The 17,541-nt window shown below is 54.2% G+C and overlaps 1 protein-coding gene across 2 annotated transcripts in view; it reads right to left on the bottom strand.

The window, feature by feature from the left end:
• The window catches only part of TMEM184B (transmembrane protein 184B), a 50,232-nt gene extending 38,008 nt beyond the window's left edge, over positions 1 to 12,224 (bottom strand). For both annotated transcript variants that reach the window (XM_039246116.1, XM_039246117.1), the window contains exon 1: positions 12,106 to 12,224. The gene's annotated coding sequence lies outside the window, so the exon portion shown is untranslated. The remainder of the gene's footprint in view (positions 1 to 12,105) is intronic.
• Positions 12,225 to 17,541: the final 5,317 nt, after the last annotated feature.

The raw sequence follows: 17,541 nt of genomic DNA, 5'->3' as shown, positions 1-17,541 counted from the left end.
CCTCCAATCATGTAGCTATCCTTCGCTTGGCAGGGACAGAAATATCAGGAGACAAGGTCAACCAAAGTCTTCAGCAAGGGCTGGCTTAATTCAGCCTTGTAATTAAGTTGTCGTTGTTGTTGTTTTTTAATACACACCAGGTCAAACCTTGATCACTCTGTAGTTTCCTCCTAAACCGCGAACAGATGGGCCAAGCTCTGCCTCTTTAGCCTGAGCCTGTGTCCCCTTAAATGTGACCACCTTTCCAGCCAGTGACACCCCACTCGGCACTGCACACACACCACGTGAGCCTCAACTGTCCTCCTGCCCTGTGCGAGCAGGCTGTCCGATCAGGACCCCTGAACCTGCCCTGACCCGGGGGTGCCTTGAGCAAGGAACCTGGCTCCTTCCTGCCCAGGGTGTCTCGGGGGGACACCTCAACCTGACTTTCGCTCCGGCAAATAGGCGCCGACCAGGGTGAGCCGGCGTCCCCCCCGCCCCAGGTGTCCGCCCAATGAGTGCGCGCATCCCGCAGACAAGAACAAGAACCTTCATGCAGCCCTGGGCACACATAGCAAGAGGCAGGACACAAGCCTGCTGCCCACCCTCAGGGGAGTGGATGACTAAATGGTGGCCCCCCACATGGCAGGGGAAAGGAACAAAGGACCGGTAGCCACAATCCGGATGAACCTCAGAGTATTTCTATACGATTCCATTTCTGCCAAGGTCAAAGCCAGGCAAAGTGAGTCAGTAGCGATGAGGTGTGAGTGGTGGTTACCTTGGGAGGAAACTGTGGGGGGCCTTCTGGGCTCTGGGAATGTTCTACAGCCTTGATCTGCACACGGTTGATGTATTTACAGATGTACAAGCTCATCGTGCTACAGGGCTAAGACCAGTGTATTATATTTACTTATTTTAAAGATTTATTTTTGAGAGGGGGGTAAGGAACGGCAGAGAGAGGGAGACGACGGATCCGAAGCAGGCTCCATGCTGACAGCAGAGAGCCCGATGTGGGGCGCGAACTCACAAACTGTGAGATCATGACCCGAGCTGAAGTCAGACGCTTACCTGACTGAGCCCCCCAGGTGCCCAGACTAATGTATTTTACTATATATAGTATGTTAACCTCCTTAAAAACTTTAAAAGCATAAATATTGGGGCACCTGGGTCGGTGGGGTGTCTGACTTCGGCTCAGGTCATGATCTCGCGGTTTGTGAGTTCGAGCCCCACATTGGGCTCATTGCTCTCAGCGCAGAGCCCGCTTCAGATCCTCCGTCCCCCTCTCTGCCCCTCCCCTGTTTGCGCTCTCTCAAAAACAAATAAAAACATTTAAAAACATTTAGGTGTAAAAATATTTATCTTTGAGCACCCCGTGTGTGTTCTTTAAGGGTTCATGGTCTGGTGGGGAAGAAAATATGCTCAAACAATACAAGGATGTCTGTGGCCAGGGGGGCGGGTGGTGAGTAAGCCAAGGGTATCAGTATTACTCATGATTTGGGGGAGGAGACAGAAAAAATGGATTGAATGTAGGACCTGGAGGTGGCCAGACGGGTGTCCAAATCCAGCTTCTTGCTGTGTGACCTGGACAAGCCACTTGCACCGCTTCCTCGTCTGTAAGGGGGACTCATGGCAGGTGCACCTCAGGGGCTCTCGTAAGGATGCAAGGAAGGGATGCACAGGGCACTCGGGCCGGAGATTGCTGCTCCTGCTGAGGCTGCGCTGAGGATCGCAGAGGTGCACCAGGCTCTGCCCCCAACAGTTTCCAATCTCACACGGACTTTGCCTTAAAGGAACCCACAGCCGGCTGGGGAATCAGATTCCTCGGACACCATGTAAAGAGGCTTACGTGCCAGCCAAGGGGAACAGATAAAGAAGCCAGAGGTCAGAGGGCCCTGCACGGGTGGAAATGGACCTGCGCCTTGAAAGGCAGACAGGATTCGGACACGTGGAGACGGCCAGGGAGGGAAAGGCAGGCAGGGAGAGGGACCTACGTGGGCAGAGGCATGGAGGTGGGAAGTCAGCGAGGCACACAGAGGAAAAAGGAACTAGTCAGGTGTGGCTCAAGGAGGGGCCCAGGAAAGAGGGCCTAGAAGGCCCAGGGCTGAGTTTGACTTCATTTGGCTGTCAATGGGGAAGCCCCTGCTGGTTGCAGAGGTTAGGAAGCAAGCATATCAGGAAGCAAGGATTTAAACTGACAAATCATGGGGCGCCTGGGTGGCTCAGTTGGTTGAGTGTCTGACTTCAGCTCAGGTCATGATCTCAGCGGTTCGTGGGTTCGAGCCCTGCAAAGGGCTCTGTGCTGACAGCTAGCTCAGAGCCTGGAGCCTGCTTCAGATTCTGTGTCTCCCTCTTTCTCTCTCACCCTCCCCTGCTCATGCTGTCTCTCTCAGAAATAAATAAAAGCTTTAAAAAAAATTTATTTAAATAAATAAAATAAACTGACAAACCGGGGGCACCTGAGTGGCTCAGCCCGCTAAGCATCTGACTCTGGATTTCAGTTCAGGTCATGATCTCATGGTTTGTGAGCTCGAGCCCCATGCTGGGCTCTGCACTGATAGTGTGAAGCCTGCTTAGGATTCTCTCTCTCGGTCCCCCCGCTCAATAAATAAACATTTTAAAAAATTAAAAATTAAAAAAAAGATAATAAAACGACAAGCCAGCCAATAGCAGTGTTTAGGAGGAAGGGGGTGACTAGTGTCTCCAGGGCTGGGGCTGGGGTCATGTTTGCCGAGAAACATCCAAACCTTCACAGCTGGTCCCCTCTGTGAGACCCAAGGTGCGTTTTGTCTGTTTTTTAAGTAAACTCTACATCCCATGTGGGGCTCGAACTCATGACCCTGAGATCGAGAGCCGCACATGCTACAGACTGAGCCAGCCAGGGGCCTCCAAGTATGCATTTTTGATCAGATGGTGGTAGGAGCCTGAGTGAGGCTGGCAGGTCCTTGAGGGAATGGCCAGGCCCTTGACCTTCCTGCACCAGGCACGATGTAAGGATACATTTCTTTTGGTTACTGTGTCCTTAATTTAGTTTTTGAAAAAACCCATCTATTGCCATGACGAGGCACGCAAGCACTTCAAGGGTTCTCTAGCGATCAGCCTCCCAGCACCAGGCCGAACCCAGAGGCACCATAGGCACCGACTTGCCGCAGACCCCTGAGGCCCTGTGGACACGCCTAAATGCCCTTGACTTTCACGCAGATAGAAGTGCACCAGACACGTTGCCCTGCACCTGTTTCTTTCGCAGCAGCCTACGTCGGCCCTTGTTCTGTGTCCATGCACGGCGTTGCGACCTTATTTTCCATGGCTGCACAGTATTCCGTGGTTTAGATGGAGCATGATTTGTTCCTGGCCCTCTGGGGAGGGACATTAGGGTCCTTCCAGTCTTTTGCTAGTACCAACAGGCAGCAATGACTGACCTTCAAATAGATCATTTCGCACACGCGTTATATCTGTAGGATGAATTCCTGGAGGTCCCACTGCTGGGTGAGAGTGTACAAGAGTCTCTGCATTTGAAAATGTTGCCAGAGAGACAGGATACATTTATATCCCCATGGAGAAATGAGCCTAACTGGGAGGAAGAACACTGACATTGTGTAGCTGTGAGAGTGCCCGGATAAGGAAGCAGTAGAGCAGAGCCCCGTTCAGCAGACAGAGCGCTGGGTCAGGAGATGGTCCTGGACCTGAACCAGCCCCCACGCACCCAGCGCCCTGGTCCACTTGCATTTCTTCCCCTGCAGGGGAAGGGGCAGAGCTGCTCAGCCCCTCAGCTCTCCCTGGTGCGGAGAGGCTCTGCTGCCCTGGTCCCGGGGCAGGTGGAAGGGTGGAGGATGAACCAGGGTCACCACGAACACCCAGCCATAATCGGTCTGCCTGGGCATAGGTGCCAGGGCCCTGGGGGAAGCAGGCCACAGAGTATGTGCCATGGGCAGGCCTGGAGGGAGGGGGTGGGAGTGGAGAGCCGGAGAGGATCAAGTGTTTCCAGCCCGGCCATCCCAAATGCGTGGTAAGCACCCGGTGCTTCCCTGGTTCAGGCTGCAGGGACATCACCGCCACACAAGGCACACTCACGCTCTGTGACATTCACTGCTGGGTCACTACGGATCCCTGACACAACATGTGCCTGACCAAGATGGCCACCTAAACCCCACTTTTCAAGTGGGCAGCCGGTGGAGGACGGAGGCGGGTCTCTGGATGCCTAACGTCCTGCCTGTGAGGACAGCTGGGTAAACACAGTGGCCAGGGTGGGGCTTCCTCCCACCTGCACAAACCCAGCTCAACTACGGAGAAGAGGGAATGAAATGGTCTTTTACCCCCAACACAGCGGGAGAGACCTCTTGGCAAACCAAAGACAGCATTCGAGAGGAAGAAACCCTCACGCGCCTTCCCGTTCCCAGCCCATGCTCCGCTCCGACAGACCGGAGGGCCAGGCACTCCTGTAAATCAAATGCACTGAGGTTACTGCTGCTAAAAATTTTTCTAACAAATGCTCAGCCTTTCTTTGTAGAGCGAACATGTACTGTTTTGGTAAATCTAGATTCTCACACAGACTATTTGCTTAAAATCCACACACAGGCTCATGTCGGGATGTACTTCCCATTCCTGGAGGTGAGGCTGGGACCCCAGATGCCCTGGGACGGCTCACTCGGCCCCCGCTCCTCAACTCACCGTCTCTGCCTGTGTGCGTGCTTGAGGCGGGCGCACTGCCTGGAAAGCCTTCCCCCACTTCTGCACCTGCTAACCCCCACTGACCATCAAAGCTCCCAAGGTCAACCGCCCTTCCCCCAGAGAGTCCTGGCCTCTGGTGCCCCCTGGAGCCCTCTCTGAAGCTTCGACCTGGTCCTCCCAACTCTAGGCAGCCACTCCACCTGCCAAGAGTCTGGTGGCAGAACTGGAGGCTCCAAGGACATGGCTGTGCTGGGGGGGCCACTCAGCGTGGCAGGGGCGCAGGATTAAAACCCAACACCTGTGAGCTTCCCTCCACAGGATCTCAGGCAAATGCACCCTTCTGGGCCTCGGTCTATCCAGCTCCCGAATAGGCGCACTAATTCCAAGGCTCCGGGACCACAGGGAGGCTTCAATGACACAATGGATGGGGGATGTAATTTGCAAGCTGCAAAGCCCCACTCCAATTCTGGTGAGGATTGGTCAGATCGGTTTTAAGACGCTGTAGCTTCCAGGTGGCTCTCAGTTGGCTGATTGTCCGTCCGACTTCGGCTTGGGATGTGATCTCACGGTTCGTGATTTTGAGCCCCGCGTCGGGCTCTGCGCTGACAGCTGGGAGCCTGGAGCCTGCTTCAGATTCTCTGTCTCCCTCTCTCTCTCTCTCTTTCAAAAATAAGTATTTTTTAGGATGTTAATATTAATTAATATCTTCACACACACCCCTTCACCAAGACCCACTGTTGCGCTTTGCAGGCACCCACAATGACTGCTGATGGAATCCCAGATTCTGTTTGTTGTAGAATAAAAAATCCAAGCGCTACAGGCAAAGGCTAGGAGGCTCTGCCAGTGGCTATGGCAGCAGCAGCCATGGAGTTAGCTATTTTTCCCTCAGAGCCTTCCTGTAAATGGTGACCCAGAGGGCTTTGGGGAACAGCCTGGCCAGCAGAGTGCAGGTTCTCGGCCACCTGCCAGCAGGACAGAGCCCCCCCTCCCTGCCCCACCCCGGGGGGGGGGGGTTGGCTGTCCACAGAAGTTGTAGCAGGAGAAAAACACAAGTACCAAACTTCACCGCGACCTCTGGAGTGGGGAGGCTGTCTGATCTGAAAATCCCTGCAGGGTGACAGATGCAGTAACTTCTAGAGGTCTCACCCCACCCACTCTGAGGTGGGGGAGGCCATCCCTGCTATCCCAGCACCGCCCACGGCCACAGGCACAAGTCTCCACAGATCCCAGGCCACCAGCAAGGAGACCAGAGTCTTCAGGAAGATCACCAAGCGAAGTGCAGGTTGGAAAAGCTCGCGCGCACACACACACAGACACACACACACCTTCCCCCGTCCATCATCACGTGACCTGCTCTTACTCTAAACCAGGCCCTCCCCTTGGGGAGCTCAAGGCTTTATAACCAAGGACCTCACCTGGGCCTTGCGGCACCACGGGGAAGTAAGCAGAGAGAGGGCAAGGGACTTGCCCAAGGTCATCACCCCGGTTCTCTGACTTCCAGGCAGTTCTCTGCTTGCCACTCATAGCCACAATGCCACCATAGTGCAAAAAGGGTGGGGATGCCTTCCTTCCCACAGATACGAAATAAAGCAGCAGGAGTTCTGGTTTGTTTGTTTGTTTTAACATTTATTTATCTTTGAGAGACAGAGAGAGACACAGAGCGTGAGCAGGGAGGGGCAGAGAGAGAAGGAGACAAAGGATTTGAAGCAGGCTCCAGGTTCCAAGCTGTCAGCACAGAGCCCAATGCGGGGCTCGAACCCACGAGCCATGAGATCGCGACCTGAGCCGAAGCTGGACATTTAAGTGACTGAGCCGCCCGGGCGCCCCAGGAACTCTGTTTTTTAACTTCTCTAATTTTTTTTTTAATATCTATGCCTAGCTTATTAATTTCACGGGTAAATGTTTATGACCTGGCATTATGTGAACAATGAGATAATTCAGGATTAAACCTAGAAAGAAAATACACCCACATGTCAACAGTGACTATTTCTTGGTTATGAAACTGGGGCTGATTTTTAGTCTTACCCACTAATCTTCTGGGTCCCAAGTTCACTATAATCAACAAGCACTGTTTTCAAAACCAAGAGAAGCCTATTGTTTTTCAAAGGCTGAAAGACAGAGCTCAACCCCGCAAACTTTCCGTTAAATACTCAATGACTCCTGTGTGACTTTTTAAAACGCAGTAGGGCCGGAAGTGAGGCAGGTTAGGCACAAAGGTTTTCTGGGTGGGATCTTCCCGCTCTGGTTTCCGCCCCATGGAGAAGGAAAAGGAGGTGACTGTGGGGCTTCCTGCCTCTCCGCACAGGCCCCAGACCTCCCAGACCCCAGGCTCTCCCATGTGCCCCGTGGGCTCCTGACGGAAGCTTGGTTCTAATCAACAATCCTGTTCTGATTAATCCTGGCCTTAATATCCATCACTTCTCGAGAATAAGTCCAGCCTCGTCCTGAGTGGCAATGACATTAAGCCATACAGTCGTTCATTTGTGCAGTCGAAAACCTTTTCAGCACCTATTCGGCACAAGGCGTCGGGCCAGACACTGAGCCCTCGATCGTCCACCCAAGGCCGGTGGAAACGACCAACCAGAGGCCACGCGTCATCCTTCCAAGTTCTGCCCCAAGCACAGGAGTAACAGAGACGTGAACAAATGCGGTCTGTGTGTGCAGCCTAATTCCAACATCTCAACTCCCCCTGCCTGAGTCCGGAGGCAAAGCGGGGTCCAAGAACAGGTCCCTGTAGAAAATGCTGGTGGCTTAGCGACACTGCGCTCAGGTGCCTGCACTGCATCCCACTGAGCAGATGTGAAGGCAAAGGAGGGGAGGGACCATGAGAAAACCCAAGATTTCGAGACAGTCCAATTCTCTCCGCAGCCCCCTCTCACTTGACTTCTCCTTCTCGTCTTCTTTGAGGCTGAGAAGACCACAATCGATTAGCACTTATTGAAGGTCCACTAGGTGCTAAGACCCGATGCCAAATAATTTTACAGCCAGGAACTTGGAACCTTTGCTTCGCACATGCTGTTCCCTCTGCCTGGAACCTCCTTCCTCTCCTTCCGGCTTAAATGTCACCTCATCAGAAACGTGCCCGCTCAGGCAGGAATGCCCTGATGCTCCCTCAGAGTGCCCACGACAACTGTCATGGCCCGTTTGCCGTCTCTCTCCCCAGCAGGACTCGGCTCCCTGCACTATCTGACACACAGACATGCAGCAGTTTTTTGTTTTGTTTTGTTTTGTTTTGTTTTTAACAGGCTCCACACCAGAGGTGGGGCTTGAACTCAGGACCCTGAGATCAAGAGGCATCTGCTCTACTCACTGAACTTGCCAGGCGCCCAGCAATACCTCTTGCTTAAATAAATTAAGCCACCTGTAATGTAACAATAAAAGCCCCAGGTTCACTGAGCAGGTACTATGTGCCACGTGTCACGCTGAGCTCCACGCAGACATGAGGTCATGACAGCCGCGTGACAGCCACACTATTATTACTCCTGGTTACAGATGTAGGAAACTGCGTCATTTCCCCCCCTATTTTTAAAGAACAGAAATTAGAACCTGGTAAGCAACTTGCCCAAGGCCACAGAGGGCTGACAAGAGAGCAAGGCTCTGAACAGCTCCCGACCTGAATGTCTCCCAGGCCACCAGGACTGCTCAGCCCCTTCCCTCTGCCCCGCAGCGCCCAAAGGGGCATATTTCTTTCTCCCGTGCCGCCAGGGACCGGTCGTCCCCTTCCTGAGTTCTCAGCCTCCTCTCCCAAGGCACCCAGTTCAGAAATCTTGACTCCCCCCTTCGTGTCCTACACCCGGAGCTCCCACACCGGATGCGATGCGATGTCTTGTAAAACAGTCCCTCGGCTTTCTGCCCTGGGGCTTTCTGGGACTACAGAAGCTTTGAGAATGCTGACCCCTTGACATCCAGCACAGCAGGCAGGGAGGGCATGCCCCTCCCCAGTGAGCTCACACATGGGACCTGTAGTTAAACCCAGCTTTCCAACCCCTGCTCGGTCCCTACTCCCCTCTGCTCATCCCCACTCCCCTCTGCCCATATTCATGGCGCTGCTGAGCGTAGGGGCATGACAGCCACCATAGCTCTCAACAGGGAAAGGGAGGGAGCTGCCCGCACTCACTCCAGAGCTTCGGCTGGAGAAGTCAGTGAGGGCCCACAAGGCCCAGGAGAGCCAGGGAGGACTTGAGTTCCTGTTCAGGGGAGTCACTCACAGCCGGCCCTGGAAGCCAGTGGGAGGGCAGACCCCACGACAACAGTGCGCTCCAGGGCCCGTCCTGGGTCGCACGGGGTCATCACAACCAGAAGCCGCTGGAAGAAGAAATGGGAAAGGCAGCTGGGCCTAAAATACGAAAGGATGCCTGTGGGGAGAGCATCCTGAGGGGAAGCAAAAAAGGAGAGAGGAAGGCCAGGGGTTCTCAGAGTTCTCTGCAGGAATAAGGGAAGGAGAGACGGTAACGCTGTCCCTCATGTGTGTAGCACGAGGCCGGGGACCTCAAAACATTTCTGCAACGTTCAGGGGCTCCCTGTTGACCACACCGGGGTCAAGTTCAAACTCCCTAGCGGGGCCTTCAAAGATCTTGATGCGTAGGTCCACCGTGGCCACGTCTGGGAGGCGAGGTATCCCAGGCCTCCCTCCACACTCCGCCCAGGGGCTCCTCATCCTTCTCGCTTCTAGAAGACTTCCAGCACATCATGGGGTTAGTGGAGGAAGAGCTTGGGCTCCAAGGCCAGACCCTCCGGTTCAAAGCTCGGCTCCACCAACTACCACCACTGGAACTTGCTAGGCGGGCTCTCTGCAGAGAGGGAAGGTAACTAATCCCACCTGACCAGGTTGGGGGTGGGGGGAGGATGAAACACAGTGATTCATCAAAGCGCTCTGAACTGTGCCTGGCACACAGTAAGTGCTTAATAAACAAGCTGTTGTTCCTATTGTCCTCTGCACCCCTTTGGGGCCTCTGTTTCAACCACAAGTAGAGCACTGTCTTGCATGTTTGTTACACGCTGGACTCCTTCGGCCAACCACGGCCTTTTAGAAGGCACCGCCCACCATTCAGGACTCTGTCCCCTGAGGCCTAGCATGGAGCCCAGCACACAGTAGGACTTCAGCGAGTGCTTACCGCCACGGTCAAGGCCCGTGGCAGGCCCCACACAGAGCTGACCCAGGGCCCAGCTGCTGGCCCTCCACAATGCGCACACCAAGTCCCCAGCCGAAATGCCCCACAGAGCAAGAAGGGCATTCGCTGTTACTCGGTTTCAAAACAATGAAGGGCTGCACTCTGCTTTACTGAGTTTCCACTCCAGGGAACGAACGAGGAGAAATGAGCACAGCAGGGACTGGAAATAGCACTGAGCCCCTCTCGGGGCGAGAGCTGGGCTGGCCCGCCAGAAACCGGGAGCAAAACCTCAAAGGCAGAGAGGGAGAGCCCACGGGCCACGGGGGTGGGCCAACACGAGTGAAGTAGGACACGGAGCTCACTCGCACCCATTCTGCCTTGAGGGTCTCCTTCCCGCCCACTTGGAGAGCTTTAGAAGGGGTTCCCTGTATAACCCACCACCATGCGGGAGCAACTTACAACACATCCAGAGCCCCAAGGGCCGCACGAAGGCACCCCAGGTTGCCTACGATCTTCAGTTTGGGGTGGGGGGATTCAGTGTCTTCTCTACCCAAATGGGTTAATGGGCCCTGCTGTCTGAATGGGGGTCACTATCTCCTGAGCACACCAAGCCAGGCACCAGGCCCCATTCATCTTCAGATGCCTGTGCCCCTAGCACGGTGCCCAGCACATAGAAGATGTTCAACCAGCAACCGGACAGCCAATTCTGGCAGCAAGACCAGTCCTGGCTCAAGAGTGACTCCCCGGAGGTCTGCCACGCACCAGAGACAAGGGAGTCATGTGCCACCCCCCACCCCCCGGGGTCTCAGTTTCCTCAAGTGCACACAGGGAAGACAACGGCACTGTACACACAAAGCCACCGAGGAAATTAACGGGGGACACATAACGGTAAGCACCAAAGCACGAGGCGAATGTTCATCATCCTTCAAGCCTCGGCTCAGCTGTCCCCATGTGCTGGACCTCTGCCACTGGCCATGTTCCCCCTCCTCCAGCAGTGAACACACCCTGAGCTCTGGCTGTTGTTTTATATTCTTCACTTCATTGAGATTACCCGTTGCTAAGTTTTATTGTCACCCCCCTCACTCACTCACACACACACACACACACACACACACACACACCAACCCAAGAGCTCCCAGAAGCCAAGGGCATCAATAGTTCGTGTCCGAGGTCTGTGACAAAATGGGCACATGGGTAGGGCTTCTGGGGCCCGCCCACCCCACGGTTCCACACCGATATGCACGGCACCCTCTGAGGAGCCTGGGGGGGGCCACCAAGCACGCTGCAAAGGAACAAAGATGGGAAGGGACGCTGCAAACAGAACCTGTGAAGGAAGTCACACCTCTGAGACCTGCATCCCCTCGGAGGTGCAGGTGAGCTTGTTTGCCTGGCTGGCTCCACAGCGCACAGGCCTCCAGGGCACAGATTGCTGCTTCTCTCCTTACGTGAAACACCCAGCAGTCAGATAAATAATACATGGCCTTCACCTCGCACACAGGTATCAGGCGTGCAAACATCTGCTTTGTGCCATGGTGCCCTGGGCGTGCGGGCACACCCATGCCTATGTGTATATAATATCTGGCCTTGCACAACCCCAGAGAGAACACGAATTGGGAACAGATACCCAGGCCCCTCCCTCAACCCTCTTGTCTTGCCATGGCCTGGGATCAGCTGGTACCCGACCTGAGCACTGTGCTCAGAGAGGAAACGTACAACCCACGGGATGGACACATGCGCCCTAAAGCAGTCTCTGCGGTTCCTTTTCAACCAAATATCCTCTGAGCCCCAGGTTAGCCTCGATGCCCCTCCAAGCAGCTGGCTTGGATGCAAGGCGTGTACACCCTCCATGCGAGCATCCCCGAAGGCCTGGCCAGGCCAGCCACACTCCCAGATCACAACCACCCGCACAGGGCACGGATGCCTCCCCCACTCGGTGGTGCCAGGCGCCAGCACACCCACCGGGCACACACAACCCCACTTGCAAAAGGCCTGTCCATCCGCCTTCCCTCTTCCCCGGCCACCCCCACAGGCAGGTCCGATTACACTCCAGGCGAAGGCCTGCCACGTTGGCGAGGAGGGGGCCAAGGCACACCCACGGGCAGCCCCGCGACCCTGCGGGGCGGGGAGGGGGCGCAGGGCGGGACGGGCTGGGCGGCGGACTCCCCCTCCCTCGTCGGCCGGGCAGGCCACCTTCGTGCCTCCCCCTCCCGGGGACCTGCGGCCAACGCGACCCCTGGGGCGCTCCCCGCGCGGGCCTCTCCAAAACGGAGCAGCCCCCCGCCCCCGGGAGCCCGCAGCCACCCCCCTACCCCCACAGGGCCTCCGGCGTGAGGCCGGTCAGGCCGAGTACCTCAGGAGCCCATGGCTGAGGCGGCGGTGGCCTGTGCGGACGGCGCGCGGCGGCCGGACTCTGCTGGCGGGACGGGCGGGCGGCGCCGCAGCCCCGGTGTCTCGCCGCCGCCGGCGGGTCCCGGGCCCAGCGGAGTGCCGCCGCGGCGCGCCTGCGCGCTGAGCACGTCTCCGGGGAGGGCGGGGCGGCGAGCGCGCCGCTGAGATCACCGGCCCGGCCTTAAAGGGGCCGCGCTCGGAACCCCCAGCTCTCCGCGGGGTGGTGGGGGCGACCTAGCTCCCAAACAAACCCTCCGAGAGTCGTCTCCCCCACCTCAATTCGACTCCCCCAACCCTGCCCGCCACAGAGCTTCTTAGGGTGCACGGACAGAGTCCGTGTGGGCTCCGAGGTCTGTCCCCGACCCTCGCAGGCTGTCTGGCGCTTCACTTTTCTTAACTCTAATTACCTCCATTTGGGCCTGTTTGGAAGGTGGTACAATCTGTAATGGCTATTTGTCGAGTGGAAGGATGCCTGTGGAAATGTGGAATTAACGTGTACTGAAGCGCTGTGGGCAATCACGCGAGATGAAATTGCAGAGCAGAGAACGAGACTTTTTCTTCCCATCCCGCTTGACCGCGGCGCTTCGTTCTTGCCCCGCCTGTCTCTAGGCAGCCTAACCAGCAAAATTTTTCAGAGGTCATTCAAGCCGCCAGCCCATTGTTGTTTGCCAGCTCCACACCTTAACCCAGGTTAACTGAAAAAATCCGATCAAGTTCTGACGTTGATGTGCTCAAGATCCCCACATGTATTTATATCCGCTGCCCAGACCCCTCTTCTGAACTGTCTCCTTAACACTTCATACTTGATGGGGCGCCTGGGCGGCTCTGTTTCGGCTTAGGTCACGATCTCACAGTTGGTGGGCTTAACCCCACCCCCACGCCCACCGCCCGCCTCCCCCTTCCTCCCCTCCCCCCCCCCCCCCCCCCCACTGCACTGGCAGTGAAGAGTGTGCTTGGGATTCTCTCTCTCTCCTCTCTCTCTCTCTCTGTCCCTCCCCCACTCACAGTCTCCGTCTCTCTCAAAATAAATTAAAAAACAAAACAAAAAACAACTCATACTTGAAGCCCAGTAGGCATCTCAAAGTCAATGTGCCTACTAAACACATACAAGCCGGCCCCCTCACAGCCTCCCCCAACATCCGTTGGCAACTCTGTCCTTCCAGCACTCAGGGCAGAACTCCTGGAGTCGTCCCTGCCTGAATCCCTCCTCCCGCCCCCTTACCACTGGAGCAGGAAATCCTCTTGGTTCTACCTGCAAAATATATCTCCACTCCGATCTCTTCCACCCGATCTCTCCGCTGCTAACACTCTCATCCAGTTTCTGTCGAGGATCACAGCAACATTCTTGTTATAGACAATGTGTGTCCCCCAGATTCATATGCTGAAATCCTAACTCCTTAGATGATGGTATTGGAGGTGGGGACTTTGGGAAGTCATCAGGTCGTGAGGGTGGAGTCCTAATGAGTCGGATTAGTGCCCTTATAAAAAGGATCCCAGAAAGTCCTTTAGCCTTTCTGCCATGTGAGAAGAGAAGAGGTTGGTAATCTGTAACCCAGAAGAGGATTCTCACCAGAACCCAATCATGCTGGCAGGCGCCCTGATCTCAGACTTACAGCCTCCAGAACTAGGAGAAATGAATTTCTGTTGTCAATAAGGCCTCTCTCATTGAGGCTTCCCTGACCACACCAATAAAATTGCCAAGCCTCTCACGTGTGCTCCTGATTCCCCTCTTACTACACTCTATTCTTCCCCTTATCACTTAATTTCTATTCTCATATATAGTTTGCCTGTTTTTCTGTTTGTCTTCCATCAGTAGCACAAAAGCCCTATGAGGACAAAGATATGCATTCTTTTCATTTCCTGATCTAATCCCAGTACTTAACTCTGGGGTTGGCATAGAGAACGCGTTCAAAAGGTATTTGTAGCACTGATGAATGTCTTCTAAAAAGAGTCCTATAAAAAAAATTCTTCCCCAGCCTCGGGTAAGAAGTTCCTCAGGACAAGCCTTATTGGCTGCGTTATAATAATCTGTTTAGGACTCCCCAGCTCTCCAGGGCAAAGTCCTGGTCCCAGTTTCGCTATGTCTTTCTTCACTTTTTCTGGAAAGCTTACAAACCAGACACATTCCAACATCTGCGAACCCCTTCAGAGTGTTTGAGCCAAACTACATGCAAATTCAGGTTTCTCAGCCCCTGCTTGTCAAGGGTTCCACATCTTGGGTCTCACTTACGGAGGCCCTAGGCTGGCAGGGTCTGAGACAAGTGGTGGGTATTTTTTTTAATAAGTTTTTTAAAATATTTTTATTTATTTCTAGGAGAGAGAGAGAGAGAGAGACAGCGTGAGCAGGGGAGGGTCAGAGAGAGAGGGAGACACAGACTCTGAAACAGGCTCCAGGCTCTGAGCTGGCAGTCAGCACAGAGCCCGACGCGGGCCTCGAACCCACGAACCGCGAGATCATGACCTAAGCGGAAGTCGGACGCTTAACCGACTAAGCCACCCACGCGCCCCAAGTGGTGGGTATTTTTAAGCTTGAAGACAGAAACTCACCTGGCCTTAGTGACATGGCAGGTTAGAGAGCCCTGGTTGTTTGCTCCCTGCCTTTCCTCATCCTCTCTCCCAGGCTTTCCAAAATGAGAATCAGTATCTACCCCCTCTGCCTCTTCCCCACTCCATGCAGTTGCCTGTCCACGGAGGCTCAAAGATGCTGCTCCTATATGTCCCTTCTCCCCTCCACACTTGGGACCACTGCCCTGGTGCAGGTCCCCTTATCTCTGGACAATTCTAACAGTTCCCCAGGCCACCAGCCATCTTTATACCCACCCGGTGGTTGGACTGAAGGCAGAATGCCTTTCTTCACCTCCAGCAAACAGCTACTCTTCCCTCAAAGACCAAGCCGGAGGGCACCTTCTGGTTCCTTCTCGATCCCAATGCAGGACAACAGTGGCAGGATTATAAATATTGGTTTGGTTACCTTCTCCCTCCCACTCTCCCTCATCCCTTGTTTCTCTGATTTTTCCAAAATTTGTTGGCAAAAAGCATGTAATATTTTCAAGATAAGAACAAAGGGCTTTTTTAAAAAAAGATTATTTATTTTTAAAGAGAGGGAGAGAAAGAGAGCACGGGAGGAGCAGAGAGAGGGAAAAAGAATCCCAAACAGGCTCAGCACTGCCAGGGCGGAGCCGGATGTTCAACCCACAAACCGGTGAGATCATGACCTGAGGCGAAATCAAGAGTCTGACCCTTAACCGACTGAGCCACCCAGGCACCCCGAGAACAAAGGTTATTTAAATAAATGATACGTTGTTTTCTTCTCACTGTGCCTCTGAGAACCTCTCATTGGTAGGGACCTGGTTGCCTGATCTCCACATCTAAAATCCACCCCTAGCATTTGGGCGGGGAGTGCAGATTCAGGAAAAGCCAAGACCTCAGCAGTGCAAGCTGATGAGTGGCGCAGAGCCCAGAGCACTCAGGTTACCTGCAGCCTCCGTGTCTCCAACTTGTCCCCAAGGATGCTGTGGGAGACCTGGCCTGGTGCCCTGGAAAGGCAGCATGTGTGGCAGGCAGAGCACAGGCCTACCTCCATTACTTCCTAGTTGTGTACCTTGGGCGTGTGCCTTTGTCTCTCTGAGCTTCAGTTTCCCCATCAGTAAATAGGTGGAATGTAAGAACGCCCCATCTGGTAGAATTGTCCTGATAAACATAGGTGAAAATGTCAGCACAGTACTGTGCACACGGCCGATTGGGCTGCCGTCCACAGAAGATGAGTGCTGAAGACCCAGCTAACTTTTTACCTGCATTAGACCCTTTTGTTTGCAAAGAGACTGAACCCCAATTCAAGTGAAACAATGAGAGTGAATTTATGGGCTCGATTAGGAAGTGCAAGGCAGATCTGGACTTGAGGCTTCCCACACGGTCATTGGGACACTATTTCTCTGTCGTGTGTGCGTGTCTGTGTGTGTGTGCGCCTGCGTTGACCTTATTCTCAGGTTGTGTTCCCCCCCACCTCCCTCCCCCACCGGTGACAATGGCAGAGTACCTCTTTCTCAAGAATTCTCAAAGTTTTGTCTCAGCGTTGCCTCTGATTGGCCCATCTTGGGTCATGTTTCCACCTCTGAGCCAATCGTTGTAGCCAAGAGATTGCAGTGCTCCAATTGGCCAGGCCTGATCATGGCCCTCCCCTGGAGCCAGGGGGTGGAGTCCGTTGCAAACAGCCCAAAGCTCTGAGCAGGGAGAGTTTATTAAGGAAAATGGGATGTCCAGAAGAACCGGGAGTGCTGGGGAGGAAAAACCCTCAGATGTTCAGCAGCTCAGAACGTTTAGGTGGTTCTCCCAGCGTTACCCAGAAAGGACAAGGGCTGAAGTGTGACTTCAACAGCAGACACCGTGGGGAACTAGGACAGAGCCATTAGGAAGGGATGGCTCTTTCTGATGCCTTTAGCCTGTGCAGTGGCCAAACTACTTGGGTCAGCTCTCAGCTCTGCCGCTGCCAGGTTGTGAGACTCTGGGCAACTCACTTAGCTTCTCCGAGCCTCAGTTTCTTCCTCTGTAAAATGGGGGTTCCTAATAGTACCCATCCATCCCTTCGGGGCTGATGTGAGGATTAGATAACACAAATAAAGCTGTCAGAACAGGCCCTAGCAGGTTACCGGCACTCAGTGTGTGTTGCTTTAAAAACCTTTTTTTAACGTTTTTATTTATTATTGAGAGACCGAGAGACAGAGCACGAGCAGGGGGAGGGGCAGAGAGAGGGAGACACAGAATCTCCCTCTCCCAAGTGGACCCCACGCTCCAAGCTGTCAGCACAGAGCGCAAGGCGGGGCTTGAACTCACAAACCGCGAGATTATGACCTGAGCCGAAGTTGGATGCTTAACGACTGAGTCACCCAGGTACCCTGAAGTGTGTGTTTTTACTATCTGCAAATAGAAACAGTAAGAAGGTCCTTTCTGAAACTCCTGTCTGGAACTGAAAACATAAACGGGCTCTACGGGGCTGATTTTGATGAAGCAAACCTGCTTCAAACACTGTCATCAGGGATTTCATTTCCAGCAGCCACCTCGTCTGGTGGCAGGGCCTTGATGCGGCTGTTGTCATCACTGGGAGCACGTTCCTCACTCCTATCTCCGCACCGTTTCCTTCTGCGCCTCCTTTCAGGTCCTTAATAAAACATCAGTACCCCTGGATATGTCCTTAAGTGGAAAAAAGAAAATATCACACAAGACAGTAAGTACTGGATGTCTCATTTATGCAAATATATATGGATATGTGTATTTGTGGGTGGGTTGGATGCGCGCTCGTGCCTGCATGAGTGTGTGCGATTTAAAATGCGTAGAAAATTTCCAGAAGTCAGGAGAATAGTGTTCCCATAAATGGAGGGCAAAAAAGGACTGGATCATAACC

The sequence above is a fragment of the Hyaena hyaena genome, unplaced genomic scaffold (genome assembly GCF_003009895.1).
Source record: "Hyaena hyaena isolate Hyena2069 unplaced genomic scaffold, ASM300989v1 scaffold_280, whole genome shotgun sequence".
NCBI lineage: Eukaryota > Metazoa > Chordata > Mammalia > Carnivora > Hyaenidae > Hyaena > Hyaena hyaena.
This window is presented reverse-complemented; position numbering and strand designations above follow the sequence as displayed.